We start from the raw sequence: 27010 nt of genomic DNA, 5'->3' as shown, positions 1-27010 counted from the left end.
AAGTTAGTGGAAATATAAGACGTATATAAGGTATTACGGGGGTGTCCTGTAACACTATCTAGGTAAATATTAAGGTCCTTTAAATATATAATACTGCGTCTAAGAAATATACTAATTATATTATATTTCTATATTCTAAACTTATAGCGTAACTAGCTATATAACTTAGCTACCTTTTATTCTATAGCTTAATTAGTTTTAGTGCCCCCCTTACTATCTTAACAAACCTATATATGTCTCTTTTTAGTAGTTCTACTACTACCAATATAAGGTCCGCAATACCATCCCCCTCCTCTTTATTCTTATCCTTAAAGATATCTCCTATCTCTAAGTCATTTATTAAAGGTATAGCATTCTTATCTTTAATTTAGTGACCTTTATTATTTCTAATGCCTTTTATTAAATCCTTTGTGTCTAACCGTTATAACTAACTAGTAACTATAATTCTTTTACTTAGTAAAGTTATACCATCCTATTCTTATTATATAGAGAAAAAGTTAGTATATATTATAATTACGGCTCTATTTAGTCGCCAACTTTTTTTATATACTAAGTATACGTAAGCGAATATATATATTTTTATTATTCTTTATAACTATCTAATTCCTTATTTAATTTATTTTAGGGTATTATATATTAGAAGCGGCTGAAAGACTAAAGAGTAAACTATCTCTAATTCTTATTAAGGTTTAATAACGCTTTAATAAAGCATCTTAAGCTTTAAAGGCTTAGCTAGATACCTACGCTCGGCTAACCCATTTCTTAAAGGGTTATAAGAAAGTACACTTAAAGGAGTTAAGGCTTGCTAAGTAAGGTTTAACAAAACTTAAGGCTAAGGATACTAAAAAGGATTCTAATGAAAAAGAGGTAGAAATAACTAATATACCAGCAGTAAATCCCTTGGATATTCTAGCTCGTTTATTACCTTTAACTAATCCCTTTACTTTTAGCTCCTTTTTAATATTACCTAACCTATTTTCTTCTAATACTCCCATATCTTTCTTATAGCTTTTTTTAAGTTCTATAGTACTTTTTAGGTAATCTTATTATAGCCTATCTACTTTTTTTATATTTTTTTTTATATCGTTGTATAATACTACGTATAATACTACGCATGCAGCCTTAAGCTATGGCGCTATAGTTCTATATATATAAATCCTTTCTAGGCAGCTTAATATATACTAGTAGCTATATCTTAGTAGTTTATACGTCCCTAAACTAGGAGTTTATAGTTTCTTAGTAGAATACCAAGTTACTACAACTACTAGGGAATAAGAAAACGGTAGAAAAAACCAAATCCTAACACCTATCCCTATCCTTTTACAATTTATTTCTATTCCTTTACTCTCTAATATCGTTTTACTAAAAGCCTAATAGGCCTTTAGGATTATTTTTATTTTTATTCTTCTATAGAATCTTCTAAGCTAGTATCTACTAGTTTAGCTGCTTTAAGAGTTTTGCAATCTTTACTATTAGCAAAGTAGTTTTCTTTACAATTAATGTAAAAAGGGGTTATATGCTTATAAGGCTTGCCTATTGTTATACAGGTAAGATAGGCGTAGTCTTTAGATAGATATATAGCCGTATAGAATCTATAGGCTCTAGTAGAGCATCTATCTCCTATATAGCCAAATTTTTAGCAGCTAGTGCACTGCGTAATAGGAGAGACTTTAAGGTATTTTATTACCTTAGTAGCTGTACCTACAATTAAGATTTCTTATCTTTTTTCCTTTTTCTCTATAGTAAAAACTATAAAGCTAAATCTAGTTTATGGATTATGTCTTTTTACACTAGATAAGATCTATCTAGGTAGTCCTTGTATCCCTATAGGATTAAAGGTCTTAATTTCTTCTTTTAGAAGCTTAGAGCCTCCCTCTTTTAGAAAAGATAGGGTAAGAACCCTATAGGCTATAATTTAAACCTAGGGTTTTAGTTTTTAGTCTCTTTAAAAGGTAAAGTAGTTATACTAGATATCCGTATATTTAACTAGGAAATCTATATTATACTCTTCTATAGTTATAAGGAGAATATTTTATTTCCCTTTAGTTCTAGCTATAGATACTAGTACTAGCTTTTCTACTTGCAGTTTTAATGTAAATAGTTAATTAACTTTGTTTCGTATAAAGAAGGTATTTAAAGGTTAGTCCTTTTAGTCTATAATTGACCCGAGGTACAAGTAGTCTATATTTTCGGGTCCTAGAATTTAAACTTTGCCAAGCCAGCTTCTGATTGGTTTAAAAAAACTTACGGACGGTAAGTCGTGGCAGAATTCACGTGACGAACTTTAAAATATTGGAATATTAAAATATTATACACGTACCTTTTTGTTAACGTCTTTGTTAATATCTCTATTAATACCACTATATATACCGTAAATATAGTAGACCTTACTGTAATTAAGTGCAGCAAGTGCTGTATCTATAAGCCCCACCTTAACTTTATTAAAGATGGCCCTTTAAAAAAGCTTTTAAAGCTATGCCAGTTATATCGGTCAAAGGCGCGTATTCCCTATATACTACTTCTACTTTTGCTTACTTTTCTAGGCCTTTAAATATAATTTAAATAAGCGGAGAGCTCTTATAGAGTTAGGTTCTACTACTAAGAATTATCCTATAAGGCGCCAGCGAACTACTTTACCTAAAAACGACACTAAGAACGCCTTCCTACCTCGCGGCCAGAATAGCTAAGATACCCCTAAAATAGCTTAACGGCGGAAGATAATTAGGGTAATATAATAATAATTCATTGCTTAACGTCCGATTCGGATCCCTATTGGGCCCACGCGGACTACTCCTTATTTACATATGGGGAGAAAACTCAACTTAAGAAAGACTTAACTTGAGAAAACCCCGTGATCCATCTCCCTGCCTTTTGGGACTCGCCTATAAGGCGCCTACGAGTCACCTATAGTGCTCCTACTACCTTACTTTTTAATCTTCTTAGGAACCACTGCTGCCGTAACAAGCCTACGGACGCGCTAGTATTATATAATTTACTCTACTCCTATAGAGTTATTAGGGGGCGCCTATTGCTCGCCCCCCCGCCCTCTATTATTATTTCCTTTATAACCCGGAACTGGTTTAGTACATTTTAGCTAATAAGCTACTAGGTAACCGCCTTAAGGCCTTTTTATATTAAGAGCAGTGTCTTATAGTTCTCTATACTAGCTACTAAGAGCATTACTTCTCGGTTAGTGCATAAGGGGCATAACAGTATTACGTGTTTTGGTGTCTGTCTTAGCTAGCTATATTCGCATCTCGGGCTACCTACTAAGACACCCACCTAGTAGAGCCAGTCTTTTAGTCCTATTATTCCTGTTCTTAAGAGTATTACCATTATATTTTCTACCTTTATTAGGCCTTCTTAGAGCCCTAAAGTGTTTACCCCCTATAGCGTTAACCATACTACGGCTTAGGTTCCTCTTGCCTTAGTCTATCTCTATACCTTTAACTCCTATACACCTCTCCAGCGTTGGTCTAGCCAGTATTATATTACGGTAGATGGTTTCCCAACATTTTTTTATGCTCTACTTTAGCTCCTTTTTCTCTCTTACTATTATCCTTACTGGCCTCTTACGCGTCTCCCTTCCTCCTCTATATAGGCCTAGGCCCTAAAGTAGCACCATTCTTCTTCTGCTTTCTTTACCTGTTTNTCTAATATATCTTCCCTACTTTAGGGTTATTGGTTTATTCTCCTATAAGGCGCCCTAAAGTCTCTCTATAGTTTATTTAGGCGTGCCTTAATATACTTTATAACATTAGAGTTACGTTCCTTTTACGCCCTTTATATTATAACGGCTTTAATATATAGTTATAGGGGGGGAATATTAGCTTCCTTCTTAAGTAGTACTATAGCCGTTCGCTTATATCCGCCTATTATACTCTAGAGGTAGGCTATTTAAACCTTTTAGAGTAGTTTAAGGAGCGATTTAGGGGGGCCTTTCTTAGATTCTCTAATGGCCCAGATACTGGACCTATACGTTATAGTTAGCCGGATAACTACTATGTATAGTAGGCGTGACCTCTAGAAGCATGGACCCCATATAGAATTAACGATCCTAGATAGTGCGATATACTATATTTGGCCCTTACAGGCCGCTTATACCGCATATGCGCTCTACTAGAGCTTACTGTCTACCTATACTCCTAATACTCTTAGGCCCTAAACTGGTTAACCCCTAAAGCCTTAAATACGAATTATATGCTAAAGATCTATAAATTAGTTGCGTTTTCTTGTAAAATGGATTAGCTGGTATTTCTCTGGTAAGAATTAGACTCTATATCGTCTTAACTATTCTATATAGGTGTTATATGCTTTCTTTAGTGTTCTGCAATTCTCTGCGGCTATTAGCCCGTATATAATTAGGTTTATGTCGTTAACAAAGCCTATGCCCTAGGTCGCCCCTTCCTTAAAGGAGTTAAGTAGGTTGCTTATAAAGAAAAGGAAGAGTATAGGCGAGAGGGGTGATCCTTATGGTATTCCTATTGTAACTGCGATAGGGGGGCTTTAGTATCCGCTAAAGACCAGTAATATTTCTTTTTAACCTATAAACCCTTAAACAAATTATATAATCCATTCTAGGAAGCCTTTTGCCCTAAGGATGTATAGGAGACGCTCGTGGGGTATATTATTATAGGCGCCACTAATATCTAGGCTAAGCATTAATACTATAAAGTCCCTTCGCATCGCCCATGCAGATTTAATGGTAGTAGCGAGTAGCGTAAGTACTAATAGTGTTAAGCGGTTCTTTCTTGCCCCTATTTAGCTTTATAGTAGTAGGGCGTGTTCCTTAGCTATATCTGCTATATGGTCCGCTATTACCCTTTTTAAGATCTTACTAAGGGTATTCTCTAAGGCAATAAGGCGGTAGCTCCCTAGGAATAAGTAGTTTGCTTTACCTTCTTTATATAGAATAAACGTTGTTATAGCTCTTCCGAGTCTTAGGTAGTAGCCTATTATAAAGTATACTCTAGCTATATCCGTAAGCTAAGGTGCTATTAGGGTCCGCAGGTCTTTAGGGCTTTATTTAGGATCCTATCTGGTCTTAGTGCTATATTATTTAAGAGGCGGCTAATAGTTCTAGCCATTTCTTTAGTTGTTATATCGCTGTCAACCCTTAGGCAAGTCACTAGTGCTTCGCCTGTAATATCACTAAGGTTTACTAAAGCTGGTTAAGGGAAAAATCTTTCTATAAGGATCTTTGCCTTCTTATTATTGTTACTTATAGCCAGTAATTTACCTAGTCTTTGTAGGGGTGGAAGGTATAGGTCTTCTACTAAACGTCCCGCCTTTCTCTTTACCTATTTTACTATCCTCTAAAGGCCTTTATTATAGGGGAGGCTCGGGTTAATAGTATGCTTATTTATAAACCGTCTCCAGCTATCCCTTACCTCTTTTTTTAGGGTATTCTTTAGCTGGTTTCTTATGTCTTTATATTATCTCTCGTCTTTAGGATTATAGCTACTTATATATTTTCTTCTTGCTCGTCGTTAGCTAGCAATAAGAATTGCGTATTATGTGGACTATACGTGTCGCGTATAGGGGCCCGCTTTTAAGACCGGGTAGTGCTCTTCTAGCCCTTTTTTAATTACTGCCTGGATCCTTTCTAGTCTTTAGTTAATTTCCTTAGGGGTAGCTAATAAGCCTTGCTTATTTAGTATCGGGTGGATTTCTTCTAGGTCTTAAAGTTATTATTTAACTATATTAAGGAAGCTATCTGTCTTAAGCTTTCTTATTATATATCTTTTACTATTTAGTTACACCTTAATATCTAGATCTAGCTATATCTAAATAGGGATATAGTCTAAGGCGAGTGCCCATTCTTCTTTAGGGTTGTATCTTTTAAGTCTCTAGTATAGGCCTTCGTCTATAAATATAAGGTTAATTATACTTCTAGCGGTGCCTTATTGCCATATAATTACTCCTAGGGGGGTGGCCGGCTTAAGGCCCCAGGTGTCTATAGCTCTTAGTAGGCACTCTACCTATCGTTCAGCAGTAATATAGATACCCCCCTACCGCGGGTAGTAGAGGTTTATATCTCCTAATAGGATAGACTCTATACCTTCGGTTTCTAGTAAGCTTATTACTAATATAATATTCTCTGTTTATGGGACCCTTTTAACCCTAGGGTTATATACGTTAATAATCTATACCGGTCCCCTATATATCTACATTATTATAACTACAATATCTAAGTTAACTACCTGCTATAACTATAAGGATAGGCTAATTGCCTTGCTAATTATAAAGCATACGCATATAGCTGCTTTTGGTTCGTATAGGAGCTGGAATTCTTAGGGGCAGTATATTAATTATATGTAGGCATTATAATACAGCTCTTGTATAGCAAGGATATGGTATTTCTCTAGGTCTAGGCTATCTAGTAAGGGCCTTACGAGACGGTGGTTTATATTGCTGTAGTTATACTATATAATGGATAGGTGGCGGACCCTCGGCAAGGGTCCTTCGCCTCTCCTTCGTTCCTTACTTCTCCTATTTCCACTTTCTCTTAGATATTTAGAACTTCTATCTCTTATATCTGCACCCTAGTTACTACTTATTTTATATAAAGCTTTCTATTCCCGTGTCTTGTATTCCTATTAGCGCTTCTATATCTAAATCTATTATCATCTCTAGTTCTTCCCCTATTCTTACTGGTTGGCTATATACCCTTTAAGAGTCGGCTATAAATGTTATATTTGCCGCGTTAAGTCTAATTCTTAATTATCCTGGTCTTAAGCTTACTATAGCTATCTATAAGGGTCTTCCTACAGGGCGTCCTCTCCCTTATATCCCCTATAACCCTTATATCCCTATATAGTCTAGTAATGTCACACGGCGTCGCTTTTAGCCCGTTAAGGCTTAGGATAGCTAGCCTAGCCCCCTAGTGTTAAAGGTAGGAAACGCTAGAAAGGTACCTGCGCCCCCCTAGCTTATTGCCTATTATTTCCATTTATATAACCTAGCGTGTAGTTATTCTCGTAGCTATTAAGCCCTTACCTTCCGTCTCCTATATTTAATGCAGTTTTCTCTCTCTTACGCCTTATATATGCTTTGGTGGCAGTTTACGCATTTTATTTAGTCTTAATTTAAGTAGTATCTTATATCGTGGGGGCCTGCACAGTAGCCGTAGCACACCTATACTGCGCATGTGGATTAGGTATGTCCCCATTATACGCAGCGATAGCATTATTCTAGGCGGAGTTTATAGTTGTAGAGCTTTACGTCGTATATAAGGCCATTTATAATAATACCTTTTTAAATAAGGAGTTTTTGCATTTCTAGTGTATATATGCTAATAATAAGGGAGCCATACGTTTAACCGGCGTCTCCCTAGCGAGTCTCTGGCGGCCCTTATATCCTCTTATTATTCTTATTATATGCTTAGTTTACATTTTCCTGTCGAAGCTATTAGATTTAAGTAATCTTAAGTCCTAGTATAAGGCGTTCCGTTTATTTTACTATCTTATATATAGTTACTGTATTATCCGCCTAGCGTCCTTTTTCTACCCTAAGGCTTAGGGGGACCGCTAGGACTTCGACTGGGTAATCTTCGCGGAGCACTTTTATGCTAATACGTTCTCCTAGCCTATCCCCTACCTTTATAGCTTATTCCTTTACCTATTAGTCCCTTAGGGTAACTCTAATATCTCCGCTCCTAAGGTATTGGACTATAATAGCGTTATAGACCTCTTTATAAATCTCTATAAGGACTTTTATTTCTAATTATCCCCTAAGCCCCTTTACTTTTTCCGTATTTAGTTATATTATAATTATATGCCCGGTTATTATCTTTAAGGGGTTAAGTACCCTATGCTATAAAAGCGCAGCTACGGTAGCCCAGGTACGATTCGCCGGTAAAGAGGGGTTTTATTTATTTTTAATTTTGCTTAGCCGTTAGAGGATTTGGTTAAGGGTTTACTAAAGGGGCGCCTAAGGTTCGCTAAACTGGCGGAGCCATTCTACTAGCTGTATTAGTTCGTTATAGCTGACGGTTGCTCCCCCATAACTACAGATACTAGACGCGTTTAATAGGCTTTGTATTTTGTTAAATGCCTTCTTAATAAAGGTCTTCCCGCTTTATAGTGTGGTATTTACCCGTTCTTATTATAGAGGTCTATTTCTGGGCGTAGTTCTAGTAAACGCGCGCGAATGCGAACTACTATCGCTTAACGTGTGCCTCCCCTGCGATGCATGCATCTTAGGGGGATTCTCTAGGTGTTTTTCAGGGTTCTTTTGGTTGGTTTTGGTCTTTTTAGGCCGGGTGCAGCAAGAGCTCCTTTCTTGACGCATATTTACGCTCAGAGGTATAATATCCGTACGCCTATTAGGGTAATATAACGGGAGCACCGCATTTTTAATTGGTGGGGTAAAGCTTACTCGCCTACTCCCCCGCTATATACTATAGATAAAGCTCCATATAGTAGAAGAGGCACTTTAGATAGCCTAAATACGTCCTTGCTAGAACTAGCTCCTATACCTACTCTACCGCCAATACCTACTCTAACTACGGCTATAGTACTACCCGTTTCGGCTGTTGATTGGGAGCGAATTAAGAAATTTAGGAGTATACTATAGGCTGAATGTATAAAGACGTGCAGCCGTTATAAGGAGCGGTGGTTCTAAATGGGCCTAGCTACGGAGGGTAATAATATAGGTATATATAAAGCCTACATTAAGGACGCCGATAGCCTTAAATATCTAACTCTTTTTCCCCTATTTAGTGAAAGCAACGGGCTTAATCTGGGGCTTATTCCTGGCTTCCTACCTATACTTACCGCGGTAGAGGAGCTTCTAATTGCGCGCGTATACGTTTATCTATAAGTCGTGCGTATACGCGGCTAGTAATATTGCTATACTAGCCATATCTATTGCTTTGGCTAGAATATACTAAAGACTTAAAGGTAGCTGCTATGGCTACCTATTAAACTTAATATACTGGTTGTAAGGCCTACGGTAGTAGAGGGTGGCGAATACCTAAGTCGGCGGTTTACTAAGCGGTATACCGTAAGGCGCTCTGCTATAGTATAGTGGCTTTACTTTCTAAAGGTTAATTATCCTAATTATCGCGACGTTAAAATATATAGCACCCGGCTTACTAGCTTACCCAAAAATGGCTCTATATTAGATTAGCTACCTTATATTAATAAGTTAAAGTATAATTCTAGTAGCCCGACGGCTTACCCTACTGCTCCTATACAACGTCCTGCTGTTAATCCTTTGCCTGCCGAGCTTAGCAGTAATATACTGGACGGCGAATTTAATAACGATATATTAGATACTTTTGTTTCTAATCTAGTACCTAACCTTAATAAATTAGAGCTTTTAGGTCGTAAGGTTTAATACTAATAAGACCTATAAGCGGGCCTAGAGGTTCCTACTATATAATAAATACCTCTCTCTAAACAATCAGCTAGTTTCATTATATGTAGCGCCTTTTTTACTCTGTTTCCTTATAGCAAAGCCAATTTTAACATGCTATAAAGTCGTACGGTTACCCTAGCTACGTACGCTAAGCATATACTTAAGTATTAGAACGGTCAGTTTGGCCGCTACCCCTTATTTCGCTACTATGTGTTTAATTAGATTATAAAAGAGTAAGCCCTTAACGCTACCCGCTTCCTCTACAGCTAATTAAATAAGAATAGTCTATCTTTAAATAAGCTTAGTAATCTTATAAATAGTAATAGGGGTGGCTAGTTACTAAATAAGATTGTACGGTATATATAGAACCTTAAGGGTACCAGACCTTACTAGAGGCAGAAGAGAAATAAGCTTACGGCTTATGCTAAGAATATTAAGAGCGGGTCTCTATTCTTTACACTTAGCGCTACTAATCTACATTAGCATAATCTACACTCTTATATACCTCTATTTAAAGAATATAAGGCTATTAATAAGGCTTAGCGCTACCAGATTGCTTCTTAGAATCTTAATAATAATCCGCATATTGCTGCTTACTGGCTGTATCGCCGCTTTGATCTATTTAGGAAGCACGTGCTTATAGGCCTATTTAATAGCACTAACTTTTAGTCCCAATATAAGTGGTAGGTATAAGGTAGCGGCTATATATATAGCTTCTTATAGAGTTTAACAGCCCTAAAGCTAGATCCGTCAGCTATTAAATTAAGGGCGGCTTTTATTAAGTACTGGGCTACTTTTATATCCGTAATTAATCCTAATTAATCTAGGCCTCCTAATCTCCGATATTCTTCTGCTCTTAGCTATAAAGAACAGCTTAATACTAGTGAGCTTCTTACTACCTACTTTAATCAATTTTAACGGCACCGTAATTGCATCAAATCTTACTGCTTAAGATTAAAGAAAGGCTCCACTAGAGTAAAGGAGTGCCGCTTCTATTTTCTACAGCCTCTTCGTAATAAGGCCGCTGTATTAAAGGATTAAAATCTATATTACTGGACGTTTTGTCTGCAGCGTAATAATAAGCTTTTTAATGGTTACAATGCAGCTATAATATTAGCGTAGATAGTGAATATTAATACGTTACCCGCTATAAGCGTATTAGTAATAGTTAACTATATAGGTAAGTATTGCAGTAAGGAAGAGAAGAAGTTAACTTCCTACTAAGAGTTACTCTAATTAGTATAGCCGTACGCCAATAGCCTTTATACATTTAGTTTGGTTATGGCTAGGTTTATAAATAAGCTTATTACTAAATGCGATTAGTTAGCATAGGAGGTATACTATCTGCTTTTTAACATTCCACTTTATAAAGGCTTTAGGAATATAGTAACTTTAGATTACCACTAGAAGGACGATCGAAGCGCTATATATAAGCTTAATAATAGGCAACTAAAAGGGTACGGACTATCCGACTATAAGAAATATAAGCGCCGCCCAAATAGGGTAGAAGACGTTATTTTCCTTAATTTTCTACTCTATTTTAATTACTCTACTTATAAGCGTCGGCTAAGAGTAAGGCCTTAAGTTATATTGTACTTTCCGTAATATAACGGCAATCGTTCCTATCTATAGTATCCTAAGTTCTATTATATAAAGCTTATTCTTTATTACCCGTAGAGGGAGTATAAGGAAGTAGCTACTTATACTAACGGATTTAGGGCCCCTAATTATATGGCTTCCTATTAGGCTTATATTAACTCTTATTAGCATCTACCTAACTACTTCTATAATCGGAAACTAGAGGAAGGTTATAAAACTATTAATAATATTAATAAGTTTGAGGGCGATTTTGCAGACGACTTGGAGCTATACTAGTCCTTTAAGGCCCTATATGCCCGCGTTCGAAATACTAATAAAGTTAAAATTAAGGATTTTAATAGGCTTGGTAATAGGGAGCTTAATTATAATTATAACTGGAGTACGTATTAGGGTACGTACCCGCAGCTTAATAAGAGAACTTATTGGCAGGAAGTATGGCTATAGCCTCTACCGTAGAGCCGCCTATCCTAAATAGCAACTCCGTCCTCCTTATAACTAGGTCAGCGTTATATCTATAATATTATAGTTAATTACTATAGGCAGATCTAAGCGGGCCTTAGCCCCCCCTACTGCGGATTAACGTTAATAGAAAGGCAGGAACTGGTAAATCGCATCTTATTACTGTCCTTTCTACTACGCTCTATAATATAGTAAGGGCTAATAGCAAGCCGTTACTATTAGCTTAAGCTGCCCCTACTAGGGTAGCTGCCTTTAGTATTAATAGCAGAACTATATACGATCTATTAAGGTTACCGGTAAATCGTCTATTTAAGAAATTGCCTACTACTAATCTTACGCCTCTATAATAAGCTTTTAAGGATATTTACTATCTTATCCTTAATGAGAAATCTATAATTGGGTAAGTACATCTGGCCTAGATTAATTACCGCCTCCGTTAAATTTACCCTACGCGTAACAACGACTACTTTAGAGGCTTAAACATCTTGCTAGTAGGCGATTTCCATTAGCTTCCCCCTATAGGTTAGGCGGCCTTATATAGTAATCTACCCGCTAGGCCGTTAAAGCTTACTAGCTATAAAAAGGGAGCCTATAAGGCGATTAACTAAATAACTATTCTAGATTAAGTTATGCGGTAGGGCGGTAATGACGCTAAGAGCTCTATATTTAGGACCGCCCTTACAAAGCTACGTAGTAATTCTATAAGTGATTTAACCTAAAAGCTTCTTTTAACTAGGTGTAAGTAGAGCCTATTTACTAATAAGGTTGCGGGCTTTAATAATATAATTCGGCTATATGGTATACGCGCTACTATAAGTAAGTATAACGCTATTTGGCTTTGCGACCTTTTACAGCTAGTAGTAGCTATTAAGTTAGTTAACACTAGTGTAGGTATGCAGAAAGTTACTTTTAATTAGTGCGATACTATAGAGAATCTAGCCCTATATATTAGCGCGAAAGTAATACTAATATAGAATATCTGGGTTGAACTAGGCTTAGTAAACGGTACTACTAGTATAGTTAAAGATATTGTATAGAAAGGACACGCGGATATTAAAAAGAATTAGCCTTAGTTACTACTAATTATAGTAGATGGGTATAACGGACCTGCCCTATTTACTCGGTAGGATAGTAAAAAAGTTATCTTTATATTTTCCGTGCTTTATAAATAGGAGGGTATAAGAGGCTTTTACTTACGGCGTTAATTTCTAATTACTCTAGCTTTTACTTTTACTGTATATAAAAGCTAGGGCCTAATACTTAACCGGGTAGTTCTAGATATTAAGGAAAAGAATAAGATAGCTGGGCTAACCTATATAGCAATCTTATAAGTTAAGAAGCTTTTAGGGCTTATATTTAAACGTAGGTTTAATATAAAATAATTTTAGTTATCTATAAATAAGACCAAAGAGGTATAATAAGAAGATTTTGTATGGAGGTAGTAGTAACTACTTATAAACGACTTTCCCTAATTAGGAAATTATATACTAGCTTAGAGGTAAGCGGAAAATATAGTATTTATCTTGGTTTCCTAATTTTTAAATAGCTTAACCGCGAAATCCAATTTTCTAAATTTTAATCCCTTTATCCATCCTACCTTCTTACCGCTTCTAGAGCTGTTAGATATACATATAATAGTATATAAAAAGAATTAGCAGTATTACCAGATTAATATTGCTACTATCTATAGCGTTAATTAATTTTTAGAATTTTAGAATTTTTTTTAAAGGGCGGAAATATCGCTTATATAAGGAGTTACGTAACCTCTAAGAATACATACTACTTAGGACCGCATATTAGCAGCCACAACTTCTCTACACTATAGTTAAGATTTTATATATACCGCACCTGGAGCTGCTTAAAATAACTATTACCTATAGATTTGCCGATTTATAAATTAAAAATTACACATAGTTAGAGCTATTAGTAGGGGTTATTAATCGCGCTCCCTATAATAAAATCTGACTAATAAACGAACTAATAAATTAAATTAAAAGTTCGGAACGTCTAAATAAGGTTCTACTAAGATGCTAGCTAAACCCTAACCTAGACCCTTCCTAACCTATTAAATTCTAAAAATAACGACCTTTACTAAATTAAAAATTAACCTTATCCTTAACAAGCCATCTAATTAGATTTAATAGTTCTTTATTATCTAAGACACAGCCAAAACTAATAAGGTATGGCAGTATATCGACCCATTTAAGAAGAAAGACGATCTTTTAAAGCTAGAACTACTAAGTTGGCCCATACTAAGGGATATACTACCTACGGCTATATTGATAGCAAAGCTAGACCTAAATTAGCTTACTACCTATAACTAGCTCTACGCCGAATATAAGGACGATCTACGCGTACACTAGAAGTAAAAATAGGCTATAAACGATATTAACAACTACATCGTTTACACTATATCGGTAGCCTACCTTTTACTTATTAACAGCCTTAGTAGTTAGTTATATTAAATATTTAAGGCGTCTCTACTACTATAGTAGCCACTGTAGTAATAGAGACACCCTGTATTTTAGTAAGCAATTAAGCCCATCTTATACGAGAATCCTATGCTATTAGTACTTACTAAATTACATACTTATAGAGCCTCCTCCCGTCTATAAATACTCCCTTCTCTATACTTTCCTCTCTTTTTTTCTTCTTCCTTATAAGAGCTGGAGGTGCTTTAATACTCCTTAGTCTCTATTAAGGGATCTATTAGTTAATATGGTAATATAGACAGTATTAGATAAGGAGACGGGTAAGAAAGAAGATAGGAAGGACGGAGGAGCCTCTAGTAGGTATTAGTTAAGCAACTTTAATAGCTATATTATAGCTACCTAATCTCCTATACTTGCAGGCCTCCTCACGTTTATAAATACTCCCTCCTCTATACCTTCCTCTCTTCTTTTCTTCTTCTTTATAAAAGCTAGAGGTACTCTAATACTTCTCCCTAGTCCCCACTAAGGGATCTATTAGTTGATGTAGCGATATAAATAGCATCTAACGAGGAGACGGGTAAGAGAGAAGATAGGAAAAATAGAGGGGCGTCTGGTAAGTATTAGCCGAGCAACATTAACGTCTATATTATAGCTGCCTAATCTCCTATTCGCAGGCCTCCTCCTATCTATAAATACTCCCTTCTCTATACCTTTCTCTCTTTTTTTCTTCTTCCTTATAAGAGCTAAAGGCGCTCTAATACCCCTCCCTAGTCTCTACTAAGGGATCTATTGGTCAATATAGCGATATAGATAATATTAGATAAGGAGACGGGTAAGAGAAGAGATAGAAAGGACAGAGGAACCTCTAGTAGGTGTCAGTCGAGCAATGTTAACGGCGGTTTTCGTTACCCAAAAATTACGTTACGTAACGATATTTGAGAACGCAGATATATACCCCCGTCCTATACTCACACTACTACTAAATATTCTAGATTTCGCACTCGGAGCTGCTTATAATAGGCATTCCTAGAAGATCTACTAGTTTAAAGCTCTATAATTAAACGTTGTTAACATTTTATATAGGGTTATTAATTAAGCTCCTAGGACACAATTTTTAAAGTTTAACACTACACTAATATTACAACCTTCTTGCAGTGGCCAAGCCACCCCTAATCTCCTCCCCCTTCTCCCCCCTCCTATTACTCGGCGCTGAGCTATTACGTTATCGCCAAGCTATTGCGTTATTATATGTCTAAACTGGGTGGGCAATAATATAGTTACTTAATTATATTAGACGTCTCTGTATATAGTTATATCTCTTTTTACACGCGTGTTTGATCGGGTTAGGATAGTAGACTTGCTTTGGTTCTAGCTATACGGCGATTTAGTTATTAGGCATTAAAAATATTTAGTATATAAAGCTTTAAATTGGAATTATAATCTACTATATTAGATCCTACGTAGAGGGCTCTATATTAAAGCTCTGCAGTTTAAATATATACTAGATTCGTGACTAATATAATCCTTAAGCCCAGCTTAAGTAGGGCGCCTCGGTCACTATAGTAGATCCTTACCTAGTAATAACTAAGGCGCCTTAATCTTACTACTACTTCTAAATTAAGCAAAAGCTCTATATAGGGGGGTCCTAGGGGGTCTCCCCCTGGAAAACCTCATCTCTATATATATTAATTAAAGTCTATATAATAAAGCTCTAAAATTGATTGGCTTATTACTTATAAACTTAGGTTAAAATTTACGTTAGGGGATTAACGTTCCGCATGTTAAGGACTAGCTTCTTTTTTTATAGCTACTTTTTCTTACTTCTAGTAGAAGTAGGGGTAGGAAATGGTAGTAGTATAGAGGGTAGGAAGGATAAGGAAGAGGAGGGGAGGTTCTTCTTTAGCCTCTCTATATAGGTTTCCTTAGTAGGGGCTACCTCCTTATAGAGAGCTCTTACTTCTTTAATTAGTCCTTATAGAATATTTTTTGTCTTTTCTTTTCCTTTTATAAAGGGATTTTCTCCTACTAAAATTCTCCGTGTATAGTCCTCTAGCTATTTAACTTCTTCTTTTTCTTCTTTTTCTAGCCCTTTATAGGCCTATATTAGGCTTTCTAGGGCCTTTTATAAGCATTGTTTTAGAAAAAAAAGGGGGGGGAGGGAGATATACTAGGTATACTAGCCGTAAAAGTTATTAGTTTTATTATCTTTTTTATAGGTTTTTATTTTATTTTTTTCGGCAGAAGACTAAGGATGTCCTCTTTTTTCTCCTATCCCAAATGGGCTAAAAGAAGGAGAAGGGGCAAAAAAAGTGAATATAGTTATAGACTTATTATTGCTTATTTCTATAAAAGGTTTTTTTTATACCTATTAGACTTTGGCATCTTATAGGGGGGGATTTCCTAGTTTTTATGGTAGATAATAACCTCCCTAGGTCTCTTATCTCCTAGTCTTAGAGGTAAAAAACTAGGCAAAAAGCCTTACTAATTTTTACTATCCTTTTACGCCCTTACTCTTTACTAATCTTACTAGAAGATTTCTGGGGAGGTTAAGCTAAAAGGTAGTAGAAAAACTAGCTAAAAAAGACTAGTATCATTGTTTTCTTTTCCTATTAGAAGTAGAAAAAACCACTAAAAAAGGACTTGTTAGGCTTTTACTAGCAAAAAAGCCCTAAAGGCGATTTTCCTTTTCTTTAAAGAAAATCTAACTAAAAGAGATGTAGAAAAGTACCTACACCCCCTATTTTATTAGGCTTTTACTTTCTATAAAAGAAACCCCTAGGAAAAGTCTATATTTAATAGTTTTAGTATTTTTACCCCTGCTGTTACGGACGCTTTAAGTATGATGTTACGACTACTTGGAGAAGAGACGGAAGAAGCTAGTTAGTTAATTTAGGCACGGTCCGGAATAGAGCCGATAGAACCATATGACGAGGAATGGTAACCGAGGTCATATAATGTGCTATGTATTAAATAAGAGGAATGAGAGGAACTTATGTACCTTATGTATAAGACGTATATCACGTATAAGAAGGATTTCATAGGAGTACGGTTGTGTATTTAAGGACCCTCGGTCCCTACCTAGATAGTTTCTTTCTTATAGTAATTCTTAGAATACAATTGGAGTTAATCTATTAGGCAACCACTCCACCAGTTATTATTACGTTGTTAACTTTTATACTTACATTTCCTACACACCTAGCCTATTAACGAGCCTATTGTAGTTCTTACTACAAGGTTCCGTTATATAATCACTACCTAGTTATAGTATTAATATAAGAAGTCGAACAACATGCCACCAAAAGCAGCCACCACAACGCCATTAACGGTAGCAACTACTTTAAGGATAGGAGGTAATACCAGTATAGCAGATACTAACTTACAGCAACCTGTAACGGTCGGATAGCTATAGGAAATAGTTAACTAGCTAATAGCTAATAATATAGTGTTAGAAGAAAGACTTAATAGGATAGGAGTAGTAAAGATTAAGCTACTATTAATTAAGAGATTTATAGGAGAGAGGTTAAAGCTTAAAGGATTCCTTATATAGATGTACTTTAAGGTCTTATAGGAGGGAGCAAAGTTACCTACGCCCGTGGATTGGATAGCCTATATAGGACTATTCTTATTAGGAAAAGCACTTAAGTGGTTTAAACCTTACCTTACGGAGATATAGGTAAATAGAATGACGACCACTAACTAAGACGTGCGATTTATATTCTTAAGTTAGGAAGGATTTACAGAACGATTTATATAGATATTTAAAGACCTAGAAGAAATAACTATAGCGAAAAAAAAACTCCAGAACCTCGTACAATAAACTTTAGCAATTAAGTATATAATATAGTTCTAAACACTAGTAATATAAGTAAAGTAGAATAATAGGGCGCTTATAGTATAGTATAAACAGGGACTTAAGGCTAAAGTTTAGGACGCGATTATCCTAATGGAAGATGCGGACACCCTAAGGGAACTAATAGATTAGGCGATTAAGATTAATAATTGGATCTACTAAAGGGAATAGGCTAAGAGAGGCTAGGATAGAGTTCTATAGTTNTATAAGGNGNANAGTACNNANNAANNAAAGCTAANTTANAAACTATNGTATNGCGNAGAGCTAATNGACCTAAGTGGTACTAAAGAAGCCTATAAGAGATAGAGCAAACTATAGAAACCTAGAGGATAAGGATTAAGTGATTAAAGGTCTAAGAAGCAGAGGCCGAATTAGGGATCTCAACAGCAGAAGACATTTAGGCGGACTCTATAATAAGAGAAATGGTTTAAAGAAGGAGCTTATATAAATTGCGGAAAATAGGGTTATTATATTAGAGACTATAGAAGTAGGTAGGGTCACTATATAGTAAAGGGTATAAGACTAGTAAACGACATATATATATAAAGGGACGATAATATACTGCGAGGAACAAAAGAATATTTAATTAGAAGTTTTGCGTTCTATTACAATAACGCATACCAAATTTATAAGGATGCTAAGTACGGCGTAAGCTATTGGCTATAAGAGCTAGTACCTATAGGATGTAAAGGAACCAACGAACTAGTTTATAGATCAGATATTAAGGACGATAAATTCAACCTAGGCGAAACATTCCGTAATAATAAGGTAATAAGGGCCGCTTACTGGAAGCAAGCAGACTTTAAAGATATTATACCAGAAGCAGAGGATAATTCCACTATAGAATAGGGAACATTAGTAGGGATTAAGACCCCACTAGATATAATGTCTATCGCTTTATAAGACGTAAGAGAAGTAGGACAGCAAACCACTTTGGCACTTAATAAAGGCAAAAGACCAAAGGCTTAAGATTCTTATAGTGAGATAAGAGATAACTAAGATTCTTAAAACGAGATGAGGCAAGCTTAAGGACCTATAATGGACGATAACCGATAGAGCAGAGCGGTAGCTTAGTTCAAAAATATATAAATAAGCTTGGGATAGAAGTTCCTATAGGCACAAGATTCTTAAGACGAGATAAGTGAGATTTAAGACTCTTAAGACGAGATAAGAACACTAAGTAAGCCTAGTTAGACTAAGGCTGGAGCTAAGCTTAAGTCAGAAGCGAGCTCGGGATTAAAGAACCTAAGGGGTTAAGAATTTGGAGTACGAATTAGGACACCTATAGATAAGAGGTAAGGAGCTTCTTTATAGATTAGAGAATCTGCGGTATAAATAGTAATTAAACTAGGAGACGAATATATAGACCTAGAGGATTTACTAGCTGAACGAAGTGTTTAGACTAAAGATCGAAAAATTGATACCAGGATTAAGAAGTAAGATAACTTTAAAAATTAGAGCATAAGGCGCAAACCAAAAGAAACTATAGAAGAATTTAAATAAAGAATTATTGCGTGGCAAGAACAGAAACTAGATAGAAGATTTAGCACATTGGGACGTATAAAGGACAGAGCACTAGTATAAAGAATCACCAATAGACTAAGAGCAGGCATACTAAGAGCTAAGTGGCTTACTAAACTAGAAGATAAAGAGGATCTAGGGATTCTAACTAGGTTTGAGGAACGATATATAAAGGGCTATTATAATATAGCAATAAGAAGATACTTCCTTACGGACAGACCGTATATACTCTAGCAGCTATACTAAAAGTGGTATAAGTAAAGGCACAATAATAAGTGGGAGGATTTCTATATGTGGTTAGATAAAAAAGTTATTTAGGACCACCTAATTATAGAGAAGGCTATAACGCATATTAAAGGAGCCTTAATTATGACGTTAAAGGATCTAGAGGAATGTTTAGAGGACTAGAGAAGCGAGAGATGTATTTTAGTACCTATAAATAAAGTTATAATGTTTAGATTAGCATAATAAAGGTTTAAACTTAGGGATAAAGACGAGCTAAGAGTTAACCTAAAGCACCTAGCACACCACACGTTATTATGGATTGCGTGTGTGGACGATATATACAAAATGCATAAGAATCTAAAGGAAAAGAATCGGAAATACCCTATAAGGATGTACTAGATGACGGACAAGTAATAGTATAGGAATGCCAAATATATATATGGATGGCATCTAGTAGAGGTCTAAGAGGAAGGAAGTTTAGTACTTTAACTAGGAAGATTCCTTATAGAAGAATGCTTAGACGGATAACAGTAGTAGGAATGCCTAGAAAATATGTGTCTATGGTATATTAAAGATAAAAAGCGAACTAGATATTGGCTAAAGAGCGAGCTAAGTGCACTAGGATTAAACAGCTAATAGTTAGGAAAAGTAGAGGCCTACGGGACTAGAGGGAGCTAGTGGTAGAGCCTTAGACCCTTAAAGGAATTTAAGGACAACACCTAAATTTACGAGTTAATTGGCAAGATTAGCAGTTTGAAGCGCTAATAGATAGTAGAGTAACGCGAAACTATATCTTATTAGTAGTAGTTAAGAGAATGGGACTACCTTATAGACAAAAGGAGCAATCTTACCTATTAGTTACAATTTTAGGAGATCCAATAACCTATGGAGGAGGGATTATTAATCTTAAAATAGGACCTATTTAGATAACTATTAAAGGGAGATAAATTGAGATGTCTTTTAATATCCTACTATTAGGACGGGATGAGGCAGTATTAGGTATGCCTTAGTTATAGGAATATAATCTAAGGATTAATTAGATTATAGGTTAGGTTAATATTAGAGATACTTAACGCCGTAAAATATAATAATAAGCTAAGTTAGTATAGTACTAAGTAGGAGCAACCTATAAAGAAATAGAAAAAGGACTAAATTATATACTAAAGAGATACTATAAGTATGGCAAGAAACTATAGTCACTAGAAAGTAAAAAGCTGTTAGAATATGTAGTATGGGACTATAAAATAGAATTAGAACTAGGAATAAGTCTAAAGTTTTTTTTAATTTATAAGCTTATTGAAGAAGAAGGTAAAGCGTTAAAAGAGTTTATCTAGGAAAATCTACGAAAGGGATATATTAGACTATTGCAGTTATTAGTGGGTTATCCAGTACTATTTATACTAAAGAAAAATAGCAAACTAAGGCTGTGTATTAACTATAGATAGTTAAATAGCATTACTAGGAAGGATAGGTATCCTTTACCCTTAATTAGCGAAATCTAAGATAGGATAGGTAATGCGCAAATCTTTATAAAGATAGATCTGAGATGGGCGTACTATTAGATTAGGATTAAGGAAGGCGATGAATAGAAGGCAGCCTTTAGGTTAAAGAAAGGACTATATAAACCATTAGTTATGCAATTTAGGCTTATAAACGCACTAGCAACGTTCTAAAAGCGTATTAATAATGTGTTAGGAGAACACTTAGATAAATTTGTTATAGTATATCTTAATAATATTATTATCTACTTAATAACTAAGGAAGAACATAGGGAATATATTAAATGGGTTTTAAAGAGACTATAAGAAGAATAGATGCTAGTAGCAATTGAAAAATGCGAGTTCTTTACTAGGAAAACCGATTTTATTAGATTTATTATTGAACTAGGCCAACTTAGTATAGATCTAAAGAAGATTAAGGCTATAGTGAATTAGTAGGAACTAGAGAACGTTATATAGTTAAGATCGTTCCTAGGGTTTTGCAATTACTGTAGAAGGTTTATAGCGCAGTGGTTAAAGGATATTAAGCTATTTACGCGGTTAATAAAGAAAGAAGAACTATAGGCATGGGGGGAGGAGTAAAGAGAACTCTTTAAGAAAGTTAAAGAGTTGTTTACCTAGGAGCCAGTTCTTAAGATTTATTAACTAGAACTAGAAACGGTTATAGAAATAGATGTATTAGACTATATACTAGGGGCGTGCTTTATATAAAGGCATTAAGATAGATAGCACCTAGTGGCATACTATAGTTGGAAGATAACACTACTAGAGTTAAACTATGACATCTATAATAAGGAGTTATTAGGTATAGTTATAGCATTAAAGAAATAGAGAGCATTCTTATAAGGTATAGAGAAACTATTTATAGTTAAGATGGATTATAAGAACCTAATAGGATTCCTAATAACGAAGGAACTTAACTAAAGATAGGTTAGATGGGCAGAGATACTTACGGAATACTATTTTGAGATTTAGTATACTAAAGGTATAGATAATACGCGGGCAGATACTCTAAGCCGTAAAGCTAAACTATAAAATAAGGAAAAGCCATTAGGAGCTTTATTGTGAAAAGATATAGATAAATTGATTAGGTATAATTATCCGAAAATTGCAGTAACTTGAGAAGATAGTGAACTAGAGAAAGTCTATAAGACACTAAAAAGCTTTTGGGCGTAAAGAATTCTAAAAGTATAGCTAGAAGATCTATAGACGGATATATACGAAAATTAAGAAGTAAGGTATATCCTAAAAAGTATAGTAGAGCAGTTTATAGAAGACTTCTATAAGGGATTAACTTAAGGATATAATGGAGCTATAGGCTTAGTGTTAAGACTCTAGAAGGAGTATATTATTAACGGAATCTAAAGGATAGCTAGAAAAGTTATAAAGGAATATCTAAATTGCTAAAGGAATAAACTAATGAGGTATAAGCTATATGGAGGGCTATAACCTGTTAAAATACCAGAAAGACTATAAGAGGTTATATTATGGGACTTTATTATTAAGTTACTAAAATTAAAAGATCCTATTACTGGATAAGATTATAACGCGATCTTAGTGATAGTAGATAAGCTTACGAAGTGGGGATACTTTATAGCATATATAGAAGAAATCTCAGCGGAAGATGTCGCTAGAATTTATATTAAAGAAGTGTTTATAAGATATAGAGCACTAAGTAAGATTATATTAGATAGAGATCTAAGATTTATAGCAGTATTCTAGGAAGTATTCTTAGCGGAGCAAGGAGTTTAAGCAGTAACTTCTATTGTATACTATCCGCAGATAGATGGTTAAACAGAAAGATTAAATTAGACGCTAGAGTAATATCTAAGGTATTATATTAATTATGTATAGAATAATTAGGTATTACTGTTACTAGTTATATAATTCGCATATAATATAACACCTTAAGAAGGGATAGGTATATTACTATTTAAGGCAAATTATAGGTATAAGCTGAGGACATCGTTGTTACTATGGCAAGTAAAGAAAATAAGTAATATAGCTAAAGAGAGAATAAAGATATTAATAAATCTTTATGTAGACCTTATAGAATTAGTAAAGAAAGTATAAAAGAGAATAAAAAAGTACTATAATGCTAAGAGATCTAAGGGACTAGATCTTAAGGAGGGAGATAAAGTGTGGCTACTATATAAAAATTTTAAGAGTTAATAACTAAGTAAGAAGTTGGACTATGTTAGGCTAGGACCTTTTAAAATTATATAGAGGATTTCACCGGTCACGTTTAAGTTAAACCTACCAGCTAAAATAAAAATCTACCCTATATAGCATATCGTAATGCTAAAGCTAGTATATAGAAATATTAAGCCACCGGTCTATAAAGCAGATATATATAGAGGATAAGAAGAAGATAAATGGTAAGTATTAAAGATCGTTAATTATAAGGACATTAACGACGAGATATAGTATAAGGTTAAGTAGATAGGCTATACTAAGACTACCTAGAAGCCACTAGAGAATTTAAAGAACGCTATAGAAAAGGTATAGGAGTATCGGAAGAGATTAGGTCAGGCAGCATTAATAAAGAGGGATCGCCAAAGAATAAGTTACCTAAGGGGGACCTAAAAAGAGTAGTTGCTAAACTACTTGGATCTATTTCCTTCTCTATTAGAGGAGAATCCGTTCTTTTATTACCTAGTTCCTATAGACCTTATTTTATAAGTTTCTACTCCTTAGAATAAACCTTCTTATAAACCTTTTTAAGACAAAGCAGATAAGTAGATACCGCAATTTAAGTATCTAGGGCCTTCTATTCCGCGTTATAGGAACGTTCTAACTTAGTAAGGGCTTACAATAGTTTACTATCTAGCCGTATAGTAGCAGATTAAATATAAAACCTTAAGATAAATTAATTAGGAAACTAAACGACTATTAAGAGTAATAGGTCGCGTATATTTAGTATTAGAAGTAAAGCGAACATTATAGGATGAATAAATATTCGCTTTAGTACACTCTAAGTAAGAGAACGGTTGTTGCGAAGATGGGTTCGCTAACGTAATATAAACTAACCCCTCTTTTAAACAACGAGAATATAGAGACGGTATAATCTCACTAAGAGATAATATTGCAGTAATAGTGTGAGCACGACGTTGGGCGTGTAAAGAAGAAATTGCTTTAGGTATAATAAGCAATAATATTAACTAAATTAATTAAACGGATATTATACCTCTAGTAAATGACTTAGAGATATTTTAAATCTTTAAGGACGAAGATAAAGAGGAGGGAGATAGTGTTACGGACGCTTTAAGTATAATGTTATAACTACTTAGAGAAGAGACGGAAGAAGCTAGTTAGTTAATTTAGGCATGGTCCGGAATAGAGCCGATAGAACTATATAACAAGGAATAGTAACCAAGGTTATATATTATGCTATATATTAAACGAGAGGAACGAGAGGAACTTACGTACCTTATATATAAGACGTACATTACGTATAAGAAGGATTTCATAGGAGTACGGTTGTGTATTTAAGGACCCTTAGTCCCTACCTAGATAGTTCCTTCCTTATAGTAATTCTTAGAATATAATTAAAGTTAATCTGTTGGGCAACCACTCCACTAGTTGTTATTACGTTGTTGACTTTTATACTTGCATTTCCTATACACCTAGCCCATTAACGAGCCCATCGTAGTTCTTGCTATAAGGTTCCGTTATACCTGCCTTGCTTATAAGCTAGGACTACCCTTAAAAGAATTTTCTCTTTAGACAAAAGGGGTAAAAAGGCAAATAAATCTATATTTAGCTTAGTAAGCAGTAGGAATTAGGTCTTAAGAGTTGGAAAATTAATTGTTTTTAATAGTAAGATGGGTATACGTAAGTTTAGAAGTGCGGCGCTACCTTTTAGTAAGGTTATATATGTGGTAAAAGGCGTCTATCTACTTTACTTTATACTATATTTTATTATTAATATCTTTATAACCAATATTCTTTAAAACCTACTATTTATCTTCTTCTTATCCTTAATAGATATTTACTTTATAAACTAGTAGCTCTATATCTCTATATTTACCTTTTATTTCCGCCGTTATCGCTAGGGCGTCGCTGGCTATATAGCCCCTAAAGACGCGTTACTGCGACGCGTTACCACCGCAACTAACTATTCTACTATAACTAGTCTACTGTAGACAGCCTTCCCTACAACTAGTCTACTATAGATAGCCCTCCCTATAGCTAGTTTACTATAGATAGCCAATCTACTATACGGTAAGGGCGCCGTAGATATACCGCAGACGCTACTATAGACGACCTCTACCACAACTAGTCTGTAGCCGTCGCGCTATAGACAACCTCTACTATAACTAGTCTGTAGCCCACGCTATAAACAACCTCTACTACTACTACTATAATATACTACATAACACCGCACTATAGGCGTACCGCAGATGCACTAAGGGTAGCTATAGTAGGGGGAAAGAGGCCGGCCTGTATTACTTTAGCACGTAAAATATAAGGTGTATAGGCGAATTAGTATTTATACCCTATACAGACAACCTCGTAAAAAATTTCCTATAGGAGTGGGTTTATGTAATAAGGTTCGCCCTTATAAAATACTATTAGTAGGTTACTTTTAGGGAGAGTACCTACTAATTCCTAATTCCCTACCCTTTTCTTAAGTAAGGAGAAGACATAGGGTATAGAATTCCAAAAAAAAAGTCATATAGGGGTAATTAGTAGCTGCTTCTAAGCTAGTAAGCTATTAGGTTTCTCTTATTCTTATATATAAAACTATTTTATTAAAATTAAAATCTATCTTTTAGAGCGCTTTTTCTACTCTAAAAACGGCAGAATATAGTAGAAATAGATAAAAGAGCTAGGACTTCCTTAGTGCGAAACTGGATATTAGTAAGCAAAATACTAGAAAGAAAAAACACTAGCAGCTAGAGCTCCCATAGCATTTTAAAACCAAGCTAAAGTGTCTACTTAGTTACTAGTGTATATTAAGCTGCCTTAGAAGGATTTATATATATAGGACTATAGCGCTATAGCCTAGAGGCTGTATGCGCAGTATTATACGTAGTATAATATAATGGATATAAAAAATAAAAAATAAAAATAAATAAAAAACTCTATATACTAGCTCTAGTATTATAATATACTATATAGGGTATAATAGACGACGCTAATATAGTATCCCCTTTTATATCCTAGACCTAGGGTCCTATAATATAATCCTTAGAAGATTCTTAAGGAGCTCTTACTGCACCTAGCCCAAAAAGACTAAAACTAACTAAAAGAACCCTATAAAACACCTAGAGAACCCCCCTAAGATATATATATTATAGGGGAGTTATACATTAAACAATGGTGGTTCGCACTTACGCGCGACCGCTAAAACTACGCCTAGTAATGGCCCTCTATAATAAAGACGGGCGAATACTACACTATAAAGCGGAAATACCTTTATTAAAAAGGTATTTAATAAAATATAAAGCCTACTAGACGTGTCTAGGACCTAAAATTGTAGGGGAGTAACTGTTAGCTATAACGATCTAATATAGCTAGTAGAATAGCTCCGCTAGTTTAGCGAACCTTAGGCGCCCCTCTAGTAAACCCTTAATTAAATCCTCTAACGGCTAAGCAAAATTAAAAATAAATAAAACCCCCCTTACTGGCGAACCGCACCTAGGCCACTATAGCTGCGCTTCTATAGTATAGGGAACTTACCCCCCTTAAGATAATAACCGGGTATATAATTATAATATTACAATATATAGAAAAAGTAGAGGGGCTTAGAGGATAATTAGAAATAGAAGTTCTTATAGAAATCTATAAAGAGGTTTACAATGCTATTATAGTCCAATACCTTAGGAGCGGAGATATTAGAGTTACCCTAAAGGACTAATAGGCAAAGAAACGAGCTATAAGGGTAAGGGATAGGCTAGGAGAACGTATTGGCATAAAAGTACTCTATAAGGATTACCTAGTTAAAGTCCTAGCGGTCCCTATAAGCTTTAGGGTAAAAAAGAAACGCTAGGTAGATAACGTAATAATTATATAGAAAATATTAAGATAAACGGAACGCCTTATACTAGAATTTAAGA

The sequence above is a fragment of the Cenococcum geophilum genome (genome assembly GCF_001692895.1).
Source record: "Cenococcum geophilum 1.58 unplaced genomic scaffold K441scaffold_5, whole genome shotgun sequence".
Classification (NCBI taxonomy): Eukaryota; Fungi; Ascomycota; class Dothideomycetes; order Gloniales; family Gloniaceae; genus Cenococcum; species Cenococcum geophilum.
This window is presented reverse-complemented; position numbering follows the sequence as displayed.